The 15,993-nt window shown below is 43.2% G+C and overlaps 1 pseudogene; it reads left to right on the top strand.

Moving 5' to 3' along the window:
- Positions 1-14,737: 14,737 nt before the first annotated feature.
- LOC125147226 (uncharacterized) lies at positions 14,738-14,838 on the top strand (annotated as a pseudogene).
- The last annotated feature ends 1,155 nt before the right edge of the window (positions 14,839-15,993 follow it).

Below are 15,993 nucleotides of genomic sequence, written 5' to 3'. Positions count from 1 at the left end.
CGTGTCTTTGGGGGCGCACTGCGGAGGCGTGGGCCCAGCGGGGCATCCGGGCGGGCTTCCCGGTGACCGAGGAGCTGCGTTCGGGGCAGCAAGGGGTTAAGCAAAGGCTCAGGAGGAAAGGGTGACCCGGAGGTGCCCTCCCACCACCGCCGCTAAACGAACGAACAAACAAACAAACAAACAACTTTCGGCGATCCCGGGTCTCATCACATCAAACCTATGAAGATGCACCTACCTCCCACCTCTTTTTTTTTTTTTTTTTTTCTGTGCAAAACTTTGAAAAGATTATAGACCATGGCCATTTTGAAATTAATTTGCTCTAACTCATGGAATTTACAAGTGGGTTTGTTTGCTCCGCAGTCACGGTGCATATAAATGCTGATCTAAATTGCAAATTACTGTCATAAGTAATGAAATTTTATGATCCCTTCCAGATTACGTGTGTGTGTGTGTGTGTGTGTGTGTGTGTGTGTGTGTGTGTGTTTTAGCCGACTGGGAGTCTACGGGGCAAAGACTGTGTTTGCCTGGTTCAGTGTTTTATTATTGCAAACATCTAGTACTACTGACTGGTTCGAAGTAGGTGTTTGATAAATACTTGGTGAATAAATGGATTGTAATAACACACAAGTGATTTGAGGGAGAACAGAGACAGCATTAAATTACACTGAAAGAGAAAGTTATTCTCTTTTCAATTTGCTTTCAAGCCTCCAGAATATGTCAAGGGGAAAGTCTCAACTTGGTGCTAACGTGTTTCTAAGGCCTCTTGGTTTCTCTCCTTTCTCTAACAAAAAGCTGGCATCAGGGTTTCTGCTGACAATTTCGTATAAATAGAGGTTCATAACTTTTATGTTCCTTCTCTCTGTTTTTATTGTTGCTTTATTTTTCGGATATGGATGCTAGCTTCCTATAATAATGATGTACCCTTTTCTTTGAAAAATAAAATTATGTCTAATTTAATAAAGAAATGTTCATAAGTTTATTAGAATTAAATAAAGATTAAATAGAAATAAATTAAAATATAAGTTTGTTAAATAATGAAATATTAAAATTTTATAATTTATTTAAAAATAAATGTGTTTATAGTACACCTGAAACTAATGTAACATTGTGTGTCAACTATGCCTAAATAAAAAGGTATAGAAGACAAAAGATAAATTTGCTTATAATTTAATGTAAATTCAAAAAATTAATTTATGAAAAATGAGTCATTTAAAGGAAATTAAGTAGGGGCGCCTGGCTGTCTTAGTCAATGGATCTAGCAACTCTTAATCTCGGGCTTGTGAGTTCGATCCCCACACTGGGTGTAGAGATTACCTAAAAATAAAATCTTGGGGGGGGACACATGAGTGGCTCAGTTGGTTAAGCTTCCCACTTAGGCTCAGGTCATGATCTTGCAGTCCATGGGTTCGAGCCCTACGGTGGGCTCTGTGCCGACAGCTCAGAGCCTGAAGCCTGCTTCAGATTCTGTCTGTCTGTCTCTCTCTCTCTGCCCCTCCCCCACTCACTCTCTGTCTCTCTCTCTCTCTCTCTGCCCCTCCCCCCTCGAAATAAATAAATAAAACTTAAAAATAAATAAGATCTTTAAAAAAGAAAGAAAATTCAGTAAAAGGGACTGCAGGGAGGGCACAGCTGTGGCGCAGGTTGAACGTAAGGACATGAACAACTGAGGTTCGGGGACACTGCATTTGTTGAGGCGTGAGTGAAGGAGGTGAGGGAATCTCGGGGACAGAACAGCTTGTACCAAGAGCAGAGACGTGAGAGTGTTGGTACATTCTGAGACATACAAATAGATCCCTTTGGCAGGCCTGGTGGGAGCAGGGGGCTGAGCCTCTGGGACAGAGAGGGCTGGTTAGGACAGGCCTGAGGGCGGAGGAAGGGGTTTAGATTTCAGTTGAAAGGAGAGGTTCTCAACTCTATAGGACTCAGTCATCCTTTTAATAACAAATATTTTGTTGCTAGCCTGCAGTGAATTAATATGTAACAAAACCTACCTCTGCACAAAAAATGTCACTTAGGGGCGCCTGGGTGGCTCAGTCAGTTAAGCGTCTGACTCTCGATTTCGGCTCAGGTCATGATCTCACAGTTTGCGAGACGGAGCCCGGGTCAGGCCCTGCTCTGAGAGCTCGGAGCCTGCTTGGAATTCTCTCCCTCCCTCCCTCTCTCTCTCTCCCCCTTCCCCGCTTGTGTGTGTGTGCACATTCTCCCTCCCAAAATAAATACACTTAAAAAAAAAAAAACTAAACATGAAAACAAATTTAATGTCAGTATAATGTCCTAGTTGTACCATACGGGATAAGTAAGAGTATTTAGTAATAAAATCATGTGTGTTTGAGCATGTAAATGCCCAGGCCCTGTGGAGCAGGTGGATACTGGCCCCTTTTATAAAACCACAGCGAATCCATCGTCTGCCAGGGCACACACAATACCAGCGAGCGGTGAGCCAGCCGCTCAGAGACCACCAGTTCGCTATTGGTGATGTGATTTTCTGAAATAGTGACCCAGTCTTGGCGAAGTTCCAAACAAAACCAAGTGCAGCTGTCCCTCTACCTAGACGGTGGCTGTGTTACCGAAGAATGCTGTGTATTTTCAAACCTCACAAATAATACATTGTGCCCATACATAAAATGCGGTTAGGGTCCAGGCTCAGAAAATGATCAACTCGCTTTTCAAAATAAAGAGCAGATTTTATTTTTAGTACTGTTTTAGATTTATAGAATAAATAGACTACATAGTAAGCAGAATTCCATATACTCACTCTCCCACCCCATTCCCCAGTTCCCCTCATTATTAACATCTTACTTTAGTGTGGTACATTTGTTACAATTGATGAATAAATATTGATACATTATTACTAACTATAGCCCATAGTTTACAATAAGATCTACTCTGGGGCACCTGGGCGGCTCAGTTGGTTAAGCATGCAACTTTGGCTCAGGTCATGATCTCACGGTTTGTGAGTTCAAGCCCCGCATCGGGCCCTGTGCTGACAGCTCAGAGCCTGGAGCCTGCTTCCGATTCTGTGTCTCCCTCTCTCTCTTCCCCTCCCCTGCACGTGCTCTCTCTCTTTCTCTCAAAAATAAATAGACATTAGGGGCGCCTGGGTGGCTCAGTCGGTTAAGCCTCCGACTTCAGCTCAGGTCATGATCTCACGGTTCATGAGTTCAAGCCCCACATCGGGCTCTGTGCTGACAGCTCAGAGCCTGGAGCCTGTTTCAGATTCTGTGCCTCCCCCTCTCTGTCTGACCCTCCCCCATTCATGCTCTGTCTCTCTCTGTCTCAAAAATAAATAAACGTTAAAAAAATTTAAAAAAAAATAAATAGACGTTAAAAAATGTTCTTAAAATTAAAATTCAACACATTTTTGATTCATTCATGATATGTACTACAGTATTGTTCATTCACTATTCATGGATGTGTAATATTCCACTGCCATATGACGTTTATCTCATTGGATAAGTGTTGCAGGCATTTGGATTGCTTCCAGCTGTGTTCTAGGGTAAGCAATGCTGCTCTGGGTGTATTGGACCCATTGTGTACATCTTCTGGGCATCTGTGCAGGAGTTTTGATAGGTCAGGGTTTCTCAGCCTCAGCCCTATAGACATTTGGGGGGATAATTCTTTGTCGTGGTGGCTTCCTGTGCACTGTAGGGTTTTCAGCAGCATCCTAGCCCACACCCGTTACGTGCCAGGAGCACTTTCCTGCAGTTGAAATGATGTTTCCATACATCACCAAACATCCCCTGGGGGTAAAATTGCCCCTCCTTGAGACTCCCTGTTTTGGGGCACTTGTTTTCAGCTCTGTCAGGCCCAACATCCTCTTTTTATAACATATTTTGCCACACCACTTTGATGATCCTAAAAGAGATTCACAAGTAACATAACCCACCTACACAATTTATTTTTTTTAATATATTTTTTTTAAATTTTTTTTTCAATGTTTATTTATTTTTGGGACAGAGAGAGACAGAGCATGAACAGGGGAGGGGCAGAGAGAGAGGGAGACACAGAATCGGAAACAGGCTCCAGGCTCTGAGCCATCAGCCCAGAGCCTGACGCGGGGCTCGAACTCACGGACCTCGAGATCGTGACCTGGCTGAAGTCGGAGGCTTAACCGACTGCGCCACCCAGGCGCCCCTTAATATATTTTTAATGTTTATTTATTTTTGAAGGAGAGAGAGACAGAACATGAGCAGAGGAGGGGCAGAGAGAGACGGGGACACAGAATCTGAAGCAGGCTCCAGGCTCTGAGCTGTCAGCACAGAGCGCAGCTTGGGACTGGAACTCAAGAAACCACGAGATCATGACCTGACCCAAAGTCAGACATTTAGCTGACTGAGCCACCCAGGCACACTAAGTTATTAAATATGACTTTATTAATATGCAATACTTTAAAAAGCAACCCTGGGGCGCCTGGGTCGCTCAGTGGGTTGGGTGTCCGACTTCAGCTCAGGTCATGATCTCACGGTCTGTGAGTTCGAGCCCCGCATCAGGCTCTGTGCTGACGGCTCAGAGCCTGGAGCCTGTTTCGGATTCTGTGTCTCCTTCTCTCTGACCCTCCCCCATTCATGCTCTGTCTCTCTCTGTCTCAAAGATAAATAAACATTAAAAAAAATTTTTTTAAAGGAGGTCCCCGCAGATGTCTTCGGACACATCTGTACTTTGGTTTTGTTGCTTTTGCAGTAATCACACAGAGCAGTGAGGATCTTGGAAGTAAATATGTTTTGGAAATGCTGTTACACATTACCTACTGCTCTCCAAAGGACTGAAGATGGGTCAGAACTGGCTCCAAAACCTTTCCGAAGGAGAACGATTAAGTCACGTTTGGGGCTCAAAGGTAGTTGCAAGTTTAACCCAACTGTCTCGGTCAATGTTGGTTAACATTCCACATCTGCTTCGGATGGAGTTAATATCCAAACCGGTCCCGTAAGTTCAAACTAGTCCTTAAGTCTGGTCATCGTGCCCGCGTCCTTCAACTCAGTCTCCAAGACAGAGCGTCGTAGGGCCTGTTCCTATCGAATTGCTCTGAAAATAAGAACCGGAAATTCCTTACAAGAAGGTTTATCCTGAAATCTGCTGACAATTTTCTTTATTTTAGCACAATCGCTCTCCTTTTCCAGTAGGTAAACTTTCAACCATGTCTCAAGTTATGGTACTTCATTTTGCAATATCTCAGTTCTGATGTTTCATATTGATTGAGTTAAGTAATTCCCCAATGTTTCCAGAGAGTGAAGAAAATACTTTTAAAGAATTTTCCTTTGGAGGGCCATTCTACTTCTAAGGCTAAGACGAAAATGTTTGGAAGCTTCTTCATTGTGACTGAAACGTTTAGGGAACTACCTATAATTGGAGGACTCATCCTTTATTTTACTCTTAAGTTGAACTATGCGACAAGGCCAGGAATTGATAATTATCCACAAAGATGTCGGTTTTACACAGTTCAGCCAAATAACATGGAAAAACATTAATTGATCTGTAGAATTTCTCATGAAGATTCTTGGTGGCCGAGTGTTGATGAACGGATTGCAGTTACCTTTTTCTTAGGTTGGTCACAAAATCTCATTGGCTCCCAACTCATGTGAGGACAGACTTGCCGGGAATTCTTACAAGCACCTCCCTTTTTTTTCAAAGTAAGCTCCACACTTGGGGTGAGACCTGCACTTATAACCCTGAGATCAGGAGTAGCTCATCTACCAACTGAGCCAGCCAGGGGCCCAGTTATGGGACCTCTTTTAAAAAAAAAAAAATGATTGTAGGGACGCCTTGGTGGCTCAGTCAGTTAAGGGGCCAACTCTTGGTTTCGACTCAGGTCATGATCTCGTGGTTTCAGCCCCACATCGGGCTGGCAGAGCCTGCTTGGATCTTTTGTCTTCCTCTCTCCACCCCTCCCCCACTCGCTCTCTCTCTCGAAAATAAATAAACGTTAAGCAAAATTTAGGGGCGCCCGGGTGGCTCAGTCGGTTGAACGTCCGACTTCGGCTCAGTTCATGATCTCGTGGCTCATGATTTCAGGCCCCACGTCCTGCTCTGCGCTGAGGCACGGAGCCTGCTTTGGCTTCTCTGTCTTCCTCTCTCCGTGCCCCTCCCCTGCTCACACTCATTCCCTCCCTCTCAAAAATAAATAAACATTAAAAAATGATTTAATTAAAAAAATAAAAAATGATGGCAATTGAGGGAAATACATTGAATCTATAAAAACTTATGAGTCCGTGACGAAACCAAAAAGAAATAAAAACCAAACAAAACCCCACGCTCTTCGCCACTACTGGGAGTGGCTGATACGAGTTAGCCCTTAACTCTGAATATTGGTGATTAAAAGGGAAAAAAGGAAAGAATTCAGCATGTATGGGAAATAACTAGGGTTGAAATGTCATGACACCTAGTTATATAAAAATTATTTGTTATATATTTATATTATCTTTTTATAGAGATGGAAAATGTGGCAAAATATTAACAATTGTTGCGCCTAGACGGTGGATGCATGGATGTTCCTTGTCTATCTTTTTTGTAGGTTTGAAGCTTTTCACCACAAAAAGTTTTAAAAGTAAGAATTTCTCTTAACATTTCCTATTAGTTTAACCAATTATCAAAAATATTTTTTCGGATTTTCCCTACATTTTAATTTTTTTTTAATGATTTATTTTTGAGACAGAGAGAGACAGATCATGACCAGGTGAGGGTCAGAGAGAGGGAGACACAGAATCCAAAGCAGGCTCCAGGCTCTGAGCTGTCAGCACAGAGCCCAGCGCGGGGCTCGAACTCACAGACTGTGAGATCATGACCTGAGCTGAAGTTGGATGCTTAACTGACTGAGCCACCCAGGTGCCCCAGATTTTCTCTACATTTTATTTGTGCTGTGTTGGAGGGAGTTTTTCTGAATCATCACTGGACTCCTTAAACTTTTCTTCTTTTCTTTCTTTCTTTCTTTCTTTCTTCTTTCTTTTTATAACTACATAGTGGTTCATTGTATAGCTAACCTATAACATTTAAAAACTTTTTTAATATTTATTTTTGAAGGAGAGAGAGTGTGAGCGGGGGAGGAGCAGAGAGAGAGAGACAGAATCGGAAGCAGGCTCCAGGCTCCAAGCTGTCAGCACAGAGGCCAACGCGGGGCTCGAACTCACAGACCGCGAGATCATGCCCTGAGCCAAAGTCGGACGCTCAACTGACTGAGCCACCCAGGCGCCCCAGCATATGTTTTAATGTGTGGCAGGAAGAGTATCTCCGGACTACTCTTCTTTATTAGAAATATCTATTATAGTCTCTCTTGTTTATTTTCCCAACTGTATTCTGGAATTCACTTGTTTAGTTAAGCAAATCCTGTTTGTATTTTTATTGGAATTACATTAAAAGTACAGCTTATTTGGGGAGAATTGACATCTTTCTGATGTTGATTTTTCCTGTTCAAGAACATGATAGAACTGTCTACTTACTCAAGTCTGTCCTTAATGTTCCTTAGTAGAGTGTTAAAGTCTTGTTTGTAAATAGTATACCCATCTCTTGTTAAGTTTATGCCTGAGTATTTTATCTTTCATTGCTCGTGCATCCAAAATGACTTTAAAATTTTTTAATGTTTTATTTATTTTTGAGAGAGAGAGACAGAGTACGAGCAGGGGAGGGGCAGAGAGAGAGGGAGACACAGAATCCAGAGCAGGCTCCAGGCTCTGAGCTGTCAGCACAGAGCCAGACACAGGGTTCGAACCCACGAACCGTGAGATCATGACCTGAGTTGAAGTAGGACACTTAACCCACTGAGCCACCCAGGTGTCCCTCTTTTTTTCCCCCCAAGTTTTCTTTAAGTTTATTTATTTATTTTGAGAGAGAGAGATAGCACAAGAAAGGAAGGGGCAGAGAGAGAGGGAGAGAGAAAGAATCCGAAGCAGGCTCTGCGCTGTCAGCACGGAGCCCCATGTGGGGCTTGAACTCACAAACCGTGAGACCATGACCTGAGCCAAAATCAAGAGCCAGATGCTTAACTGACTGAGCCACCCAGGCACCCCTACACTTTCTGTTGCAGGACCCAGTGTTTTCCTTCCACGGCAGAGACTGCTTGCTATCCACAAAAATTCTTTCTCTTCTTTGGTGGTAATAGACTGCTCATGGGGCATGTGACATCATCTATGCTTCACTTCCAAGGTTCCTTTGGGGTTGGGTTTAGCCATGTGCTAGATTTTCTTTAGTAGAATTTGGTTGGGGTGACACGTGTCACTTTCTGGACTGACCCACAGAAACTTTCCATGTGTGCCTTCCATGTCTTCTCCCCATGCTGAGGGCTCGAATGGTCACAACCTTTGGGTTCACAGGAGGTTTGTGCAGAAGATCACAGCTCTGATGTCAGCCCAGGGCTCGAATCGTGACGTCGTGCCCAGTGCTTGGGCAGAACTCCCCACCAAGCTGGCCCTGCCACCCTAAACTGTTACCTGAGGGAGAATCAGACACCTCTGGGGCCTGTTTGTTTCGACATCTTAGCCTATCCCCACTGCAAACACCTTCCGATTCAGTTCAGAGGCTTTCAGGGCTATGTGGCAGAAAGGCCCGAGAAATAAAGGCAGAGCTTCTAGTCTGAGTGGACGATCAGGTTAGTGCTGAATATTTTCGACTACGATCCTTAGAGATGTGGAATGAAATACCTGATTCCACAAATGGAGCGCAAGGCCGAGCTTGTAGGGAGGAAAGGGAAGTTGGAAATCTTCAAGTACTCGAAGCAAAGACGAAGCTGAGTGCCAGGGAGGAAGCCTGTGAGCTGAGGGGTTGGCAGTCTCGGGGGCGCTGAGAGGGGTCAGAGGCTTGGCATTGCCTTTGTTGCTTGTTTGCTTTTCTTTTAGAGACTTAAAAACAATGGATGTTGACGACTTAGTATATGCCAGTCGTTCTGAGCTCTTTACGTGGGTCCACTCATTCCATCATCACAACCTTCTGGGGCAGGTGTAGGTAATGCACCATTTTACTGATGAGGAAACTGAAGCACAGAGACGTTAAGCCACTTGTCTGTGGTTTCACAAGTAGAAAGGAACAGAGTCAGGACTTGCACCCAGGTTGTCTTGCTTCTGAGTCTGTGCTCTTAAGAAGCACATGCTCAAGAAGCTACCCTAGGCCAGTGCAAAAGGAAGAAGATGAATAAAAACTTGGTTTCGGACTCCGTGTTACTTTGGGAGTGATGGCCCGGGCCTGGCATCTATCAGCGCCCATGCATCGCACATCACCCAGAATCTGGGGAGGAGGTGTTGAGCTGGAAACAGACCGCTAAACCTGCTTTCCGGACAAGCCTCTTTAAAGTCTTGGGGTGGGGAGTGAAATTCATTGCCTATGCTCTTTCCTTCTGAAGAACCAGATGCCGTGAGGTGGACTAACATCACACCCAGCGCAGCAGTCCCCTGTGTCCCATGAATGCCAGGAAGCCCTCCCACTAACCAGCAAGGTGGTGGCTGTCATTTGGGGAGCAGCTATCTGAGCTGCTCTTAGGAATACATCCAGGTCTCCCCTTCTGTAGCTGTAGTTATGACCTACACAGAGAGGGATGGGGACCCGGAATGTTACATTTTTCACATCCCAGGGGTCCTCCAGACCTGAGTCTCTCTCATGTTACTGAGTACAAAAGCATCCTCTCTTAAGCACAGGAAGAAGCTCTCTCAGATAATTATAGATAGAATGATGGTGGGGAGGAAGTGTCAGGCCATCTCAACCTGGCCTGGGGTTTCCACAAGGGGGCAATCTAACACTTGCTTACAGGTTCTCCAAGGGAGAAAACTTGGTTTTTAACCTCACTTAAGAAGGAGAGATGAAACCTCAGGCTTTAAGGTGGGATGAGTTTGAATCGCGACATTTGCACAAAGCCAGGCCACTTGAAGGCTGCAATCATTTTAACAAGGAAGACCAACAAACTTCCCACTGGCCCAGGGGGCAACTAGGAAGGTTGTCTCTTCTGTGGATCTGGCTGGGGAAAAAAATGTGTTTTCATCTTCAGACAGGCGTGGAGCCTGAATTAGCCCACTGGGTGGTAAACTAAAGCTGAGAAATCATTACTATTAAATTTTTTTCGACGTTTATTCACTTTTGAGAGACAGAGAGAGAGCAGGGGAGGGTCAGAGAGAAAGAGAGACACAGAATCTGAAGCAGGCTCCAGGCTCTGAGCTGTCAGCACAGAGCCCGACGTGGGGCTCGAAACCATGAACCGTGAGATCATGACCTGAGCCGAAGTCAGACGCCTAACTGACTGAGCCACCCAGATGCTCCTCAAGCTGAGAAATTATTTAAGAAATTAACCCTAGGCTGTTTGTATGTCTTGGGTGTCCAGCAGTGGCAGACGTGGGACCACTTTGGTGGCACACAAGCCCTTCTCAAGGTACTCACAGCAGAATGAAGAAACAATTTCCCGCAAACAAGGGTAAGGAGAGCATTACCTACCTGAGGAGCTAATTCATGTCTCTGGATAGGAAGACTTATTCTTATCACAAAGATGCCCATTCTCAACATTTTCACATGTTATTTCAATATTATCTTAATTAAAATCTTAAGGGTTGTTTTATAGCATTGGAAAATCGATTTTGAAAAAAGAAACCAGGGGCGCTTGGGTGGCTCAGTCGGTTAAGCGTCTGACTTCAGCTTGGGTCATGATCTCATGGTTTATGAGTTCGAGCCCTGTGTCAGGCTCTGTGCTGACAGCTCGGAGCCTGGAGCCTGCTTCAGATTCTGTGTCCCCCTCTCTCTCTGCCCTTCCCCCACTTGTGCTCTGTCTCTGTCTGTCTCTCTCTCTAAAAAATAAATGAACTTAAAAAAAAAAGAAAATAAACCTGATTTTGAAATTCATCTTGGAGAAAAAATGACGGGGAATAGCTAATGACAGTTTGGAAAAGAACCAGGAAGCCAGACTTGCCCTGAAGAATATCAAAGGACGTTGTAACATTATTATATCAGTTAGAGTCCAATCAGGAGACATGATCCACACAGTAATTTGAATCAGGGAAATTTAATATAAAGAGTTGTTTCCAGAGGATTGGAAGAATGGGGAATTTTCTAGTAAGGGTTACAAAGAACTCTAGAGAACAAAGGAATAGTAGATATAGAGAGTAGTCCCCTCCCCCATAGTATATATAGAGAGTAGTGCCTGAGGAAGGGCACGCACACACCTAGGCTGGGGGCCACCCCTCACTGGAAAGGGAAATGAGAAGTCACTGAAGTATCTTCCCAGAAACACTGCAAAGCTTCCAGTGGATATACTAGGGGCAGCTACTGACCACTGGCTGGTCACGAACTGGGAGTTGGGGAAGCTGACCTCAGTAGGAGCTGGTCCCTGGAAAAACCATTCTGCATGAGGCAGATACTCAAGGAAGCTGTGCCGATGAAGAATCTCATGTGGGAAAACTGCCAGCCCCAAAGCTGAGCCTTAGATGGGCAGAAGACATGAACAGACATTTCTCCAAAGAAGACATCCAGATGGCCAACAGACGCATGAAAAGATGCTCAACATCACTCATCATCAGGGAAATGCAAATCAAAACCACAACGAGATACTTCCTCACATCTGCCAGAATGGCTAAAATAGATGCTGACGCAGGGGAGCACCATCCTGGTGCTGCTGGAGAGTGAGTAGTTCCCTATGGAGCTGACCAGACTCTTCCAGAAGTGCTGGTTGTTGGCAGTGTGTTCATCACCCTGAAGAAGTATGATGGTTGAACTAAACCCATCCCAAGGAAAGGTTCTGTGGGGGGCTTTGAGCTCTCAGGCAACATGTGTCTGTTAAGAGCTACTGATGGGGAAAAGATCAGCACTGTGGCGAGCTCCAAGGACGTGAGCAGGTTTCAGACGACTTAAACCTATTGAGAGCTAACATGGATGGGCTGAAGAAGAGGGACAAAAAAAGCAAGAATAAGACGAGCTAAGAAGCACAGGGAAGGAATTCCTGTTCTCACCAGCTCACCACCAAATTACTTTTCTTCTTTGGTTCTTACTTTCATCCACAAAGCTAGGTTTCTGGTTCCCCTATAATAATGTTTCTTGTGAGATTAGGGTCATTTTGGATGGAAGAAAGGCTGCAGTGTTTTCAGGGTAGTTGTAAGAAGCCAAGTCTATTTTAGAATTGGCTACTTGGTTGTATATCCTGGGATTACAAAGTCTCTGTAGCTGTCTGTGTGAAAGACAATGGATCATTAAACCTATATTTATCTTCAAAAAAAAAAGGGGGGGGAAGAATGGCTAAAATAAAAACTCAGGAAACAACAAGAGTCGCTGAAAATGTGGAGAAAAAGGAACTCTCATGCGCTATTGGAAATGCAAACTGGTGCAGCCACTGTGGAAGACAGAATGGAGTTTCCTCAAAAAATTAAAAAGAAAACTACCCTATGATCCAGGAATGACACTACTGGGTATTTACCCAAAGAATATGAAAACACTAATTTGAAGGGTTATATGCACCCCTATGTTTATTGCAGCATTGTATACAGTAACCAAGTTATGGAAGCAGCCCAAGTGTCCATCGATAGATAAATGGATAAAAAAGATGTGGTATATATCCACGGTGGAATATTATTCGGCCATAAAAAAGAATGAAATCTTGGCATTTGCAACAACCTGGATGGGTCTAGAGAGTCTAATGCTAAGTGAAATAAGCCAGTCAGCCATACTATACGATGTCACTCATACGTGTAATTTAAGAAATGAAATAAACAAACAAAGAAAAAAAAGAGACAAACCCAAAAAAACAGACTCTTATCTATGGAGAACAAACTGGTGGTTACCAGAGGGGGAGTGGGGTGCGGAGGGGAATGGGTGAAATAGGTGAAGGGGATTAAGAGTACACTTCTCTTGATGAGCATTAATATATGGAACTGTTGAATCACTATATTGTACACCTGAAGTTAATATAATGCTGTGTGTTATCTACGCGGGTAAAAAAACAAAAAACAAAAAACAAAACCCCCAAAAACCAAAAAACAAAACAAAACAAAAGCTCAGCACTAGAGAAAGGGCAGGGGAGGCGCACCAGAACCTGGAGAACCCTTTCTTCCTTTAGTGACTTTTCAGCGCCCTCTATTGGTAAGGACAGGACTTCCAGCAAGATGGGCTAATAAAACAATGGAGATAGTAGATGGCAGGGCTGGGTAGTACCAGTCAGATCCTGCAGTCAAAGAGGGAAGACCCACCAGTGGAATAGAACCCTCAAGTAGGCTGCTCCTTGGTTTTACAACTCTAGACCTCAGAGACGGTAGAAGAAATAAAGTTACATTTTAAAGTTACCTTTTGAAGCACTGCTCTTTCAATGCAAAATGTTTCAGTATTTGATGACTTAAAATCTGTTGAAAGGACAGTGATCTATTTTGCCTACGGAGACAAAACTGTGGGAATTTGCAAACGATAGCACAATTACAGTAAGAACACAATGGGTGGTTGGCGGGACCTGCTTACAGGTAGAGATCATGCCAAGATGATTTTTCAGTTAAAGCAGATGAAAAACACCCCAACGCCCTTCAGATGAAATCAAGGTTGATGATTCACTGGGAGACGTTAGCGTCTCTGTTCTAGATTTTATGCCAAAGACATCATACATGTCTTTCTTGTATGTCCGCATTCACTTAACTGGGAAGAGTGAAGAAGGAGCTAGACCATGATGACTAATGTGGAGGACAAAGGCAAAATACATACGGAAAAAATTAAACTTCCTTTTAACTTACAGCACATTGACAAGTATTGAGACAGGCAGAGTGAACTTCCTCTAGGAACTCAGCTGCCTCCATGTTAATACTTTGCCAAGGGCAAAAGGCAATCTTGGCTTAACATTAGCCAGCCCTCCATGATCCTCTAAGTCTCCTTTAATATGTAAAAGTTCCTTCAGAAACTACCTTTATGTCTACCCCCCAAGATATATGTTAGCAATCATCCTCCAAGCATATGGCCCACTGATCCACATCTGAAGGGTCTCATGACCAAGGTTTTATTAGACAGTAATAAATGACCTTTTCCTAACAACAGCTAGCCCCTCAAGGTCCTGGAAACCTTGCTTCCAAATTCCTTAGAGACTTCTGCTGACCCTAACCCCCTCCCAACTTGAAAGTATATAATCAGTCGCTCCTCACAACCCCAGTGCAGCTCTGTGTGCCCACAGGTCCCGTCCCCATGCTTTAATAAAACCACCTTTTTGCACCGAAGACATCTCAAGAATTCTTTCTTGACCGTTCAGTCCCAAATCCCAACATTTCACATCAATGACCATTTGAAATCAGATTTAAAAACACACAACAAAACCCTTACAACATCTTTAGGAAGCGCAGACATTAAGGAGGAAGCCCCTGACTTGTCTTACAACGTTAGTTTTCTTTTTAACGCATCTGAAAGACATCAGCACCACTAGAAAGCCTTCTCATTTTAGTCTTGGAGAGCAACAAGATATGGTTCTTCTATCTCCAGAATCTGCATTCTCTGAGTTACCTTCTACATGTACAACGTCTATGTCTTGATACAAAGATTTTCATTTTATTGCCTTTGGAAAAAGAGAATGCAGCTATGGGAAGATGGTAAAGTTATTGCCATAATACGTCCACAGCATACTGAATACAGCGTTTTTGTATGTAGACTAATGAATCTTGAATTATGGAAGTAATACGTGAATGGGGAGCTAACCCAGATTTCTTGAATGAATGAATAACAATGGATGCAAGGGTGACTTTTCACTTTCTACTCTCTGTACTTTTGCTGTTTTTGTACAGTTTATTCTCCTGTGTCATTTGTGTAATTAAAAATAAATAAAGTGCTCACTTCGGCAGCACATATACTAAAATTGGAACGATACAGAGAAGATTAGCATGGCTCCTGGATGGCATGCAAATTCGTGAAGCATTCCATATTTAAATAAATAAATAAATAAATAAATAAATAAATAATATCGGGGGCGCCTGGATGGCTCAATCAAAAAAGCATGCCACTCTTGATCTCAGGGTTGTGAGTTTGAGCCCCATGTTGCATATAGAGATCACTAAAAAAATGAATAGATGCATTAAAAAAACTAAACAAAAATCAAATCAAGAACATTTTCTTTCAAAAAATTTTTTTTAATGTTTATTTATTTTTGAGAAAAAGAGAGAGAGAGTACAAGCAGGGGAGGGGCAGAGAGAGAGAGGGAGAGGGAGACACAGAATCTGAAACAGACTCCAGGCTCTGAGCTGTCAGCACAGAGGCCGACACGGGGCTCGAACTCACAAACCATGAAATCATGACCTGAGCCAAAGTCAGACACCTAACCGACTGAGCCATCCAGAAGCCCCGATAACATTTCATTTTTTTTAAATCATAAAAATAATATTTTTATACTGTAATTAAAACCCTGTGTATGTTTCTGATACAAAATGTTATCTAGACTGCAGACATGTGGAACATAGAACAGCTAGCTTAAGTGCTTAAACTATGAAAATTCTAAAAAGAAAACAGGACATAATTTTGATCTTAGGGATGATTATCTTTTTGCAAATTACTACTGAAGTATAACTGACATATGTGACATTAGTTTTAGATTGGGACAATTTTCTTAAGTATGACACCAAAAACACGATCTACAAAAGAAAACAATGATGAATTGGACTTCATCAAAATTCAAGTGTAAAAGGTACATAATCTTTGATCCAGAAATGCCTGGAACCAGGGACATCTTGTCACACCAGATAGCAAAAAGCTATTATCAAAGACTGCTAGGGTCATGCTCAAAAGGTCTCAGATGCCACTCTGACTGTGAAGAGGCCAAAGATGGAGTAGTTGAGTTTTTTTGGTTTTGTTTTTGTTTTTTAGTAGGCTCCACACCCAGCATGGCGCCCAAAGAAGGCATGATGAACTCATGACCCTGAGATGAAGATCTGAGCTGAGATCAAGAGTCAGATGTCAACCAACTGAGCCACCCAGGTGCCCCTGGGGCAATTGAGTTTTAATAAGAATAAAAACTGTGAGGCCCTGGCTGGCTCAGTTGGTAGAGCATGCTGTGGAGTTCAAGTCCCACATTGGGGGTAGAGTTCACAA

Source organism: Prionailurus viverrinus, chromosome D1, assembly GCF_022837055.1.
Source record: "Prionailurus viverrinus isolate Anna chromosome D1, UM_Priviv_1.0, whole genome shotgun sequence".
Classification (NCBI taxonomy): Eukaryota; Metazoa; Chordata; class Mammalia; order Carnivora; family Felidae; genus Prionailurus; species Prionailurus viverrinus.
This window is presented reverse-complemented; position numbering and strand designations above follow the sequence as displayed.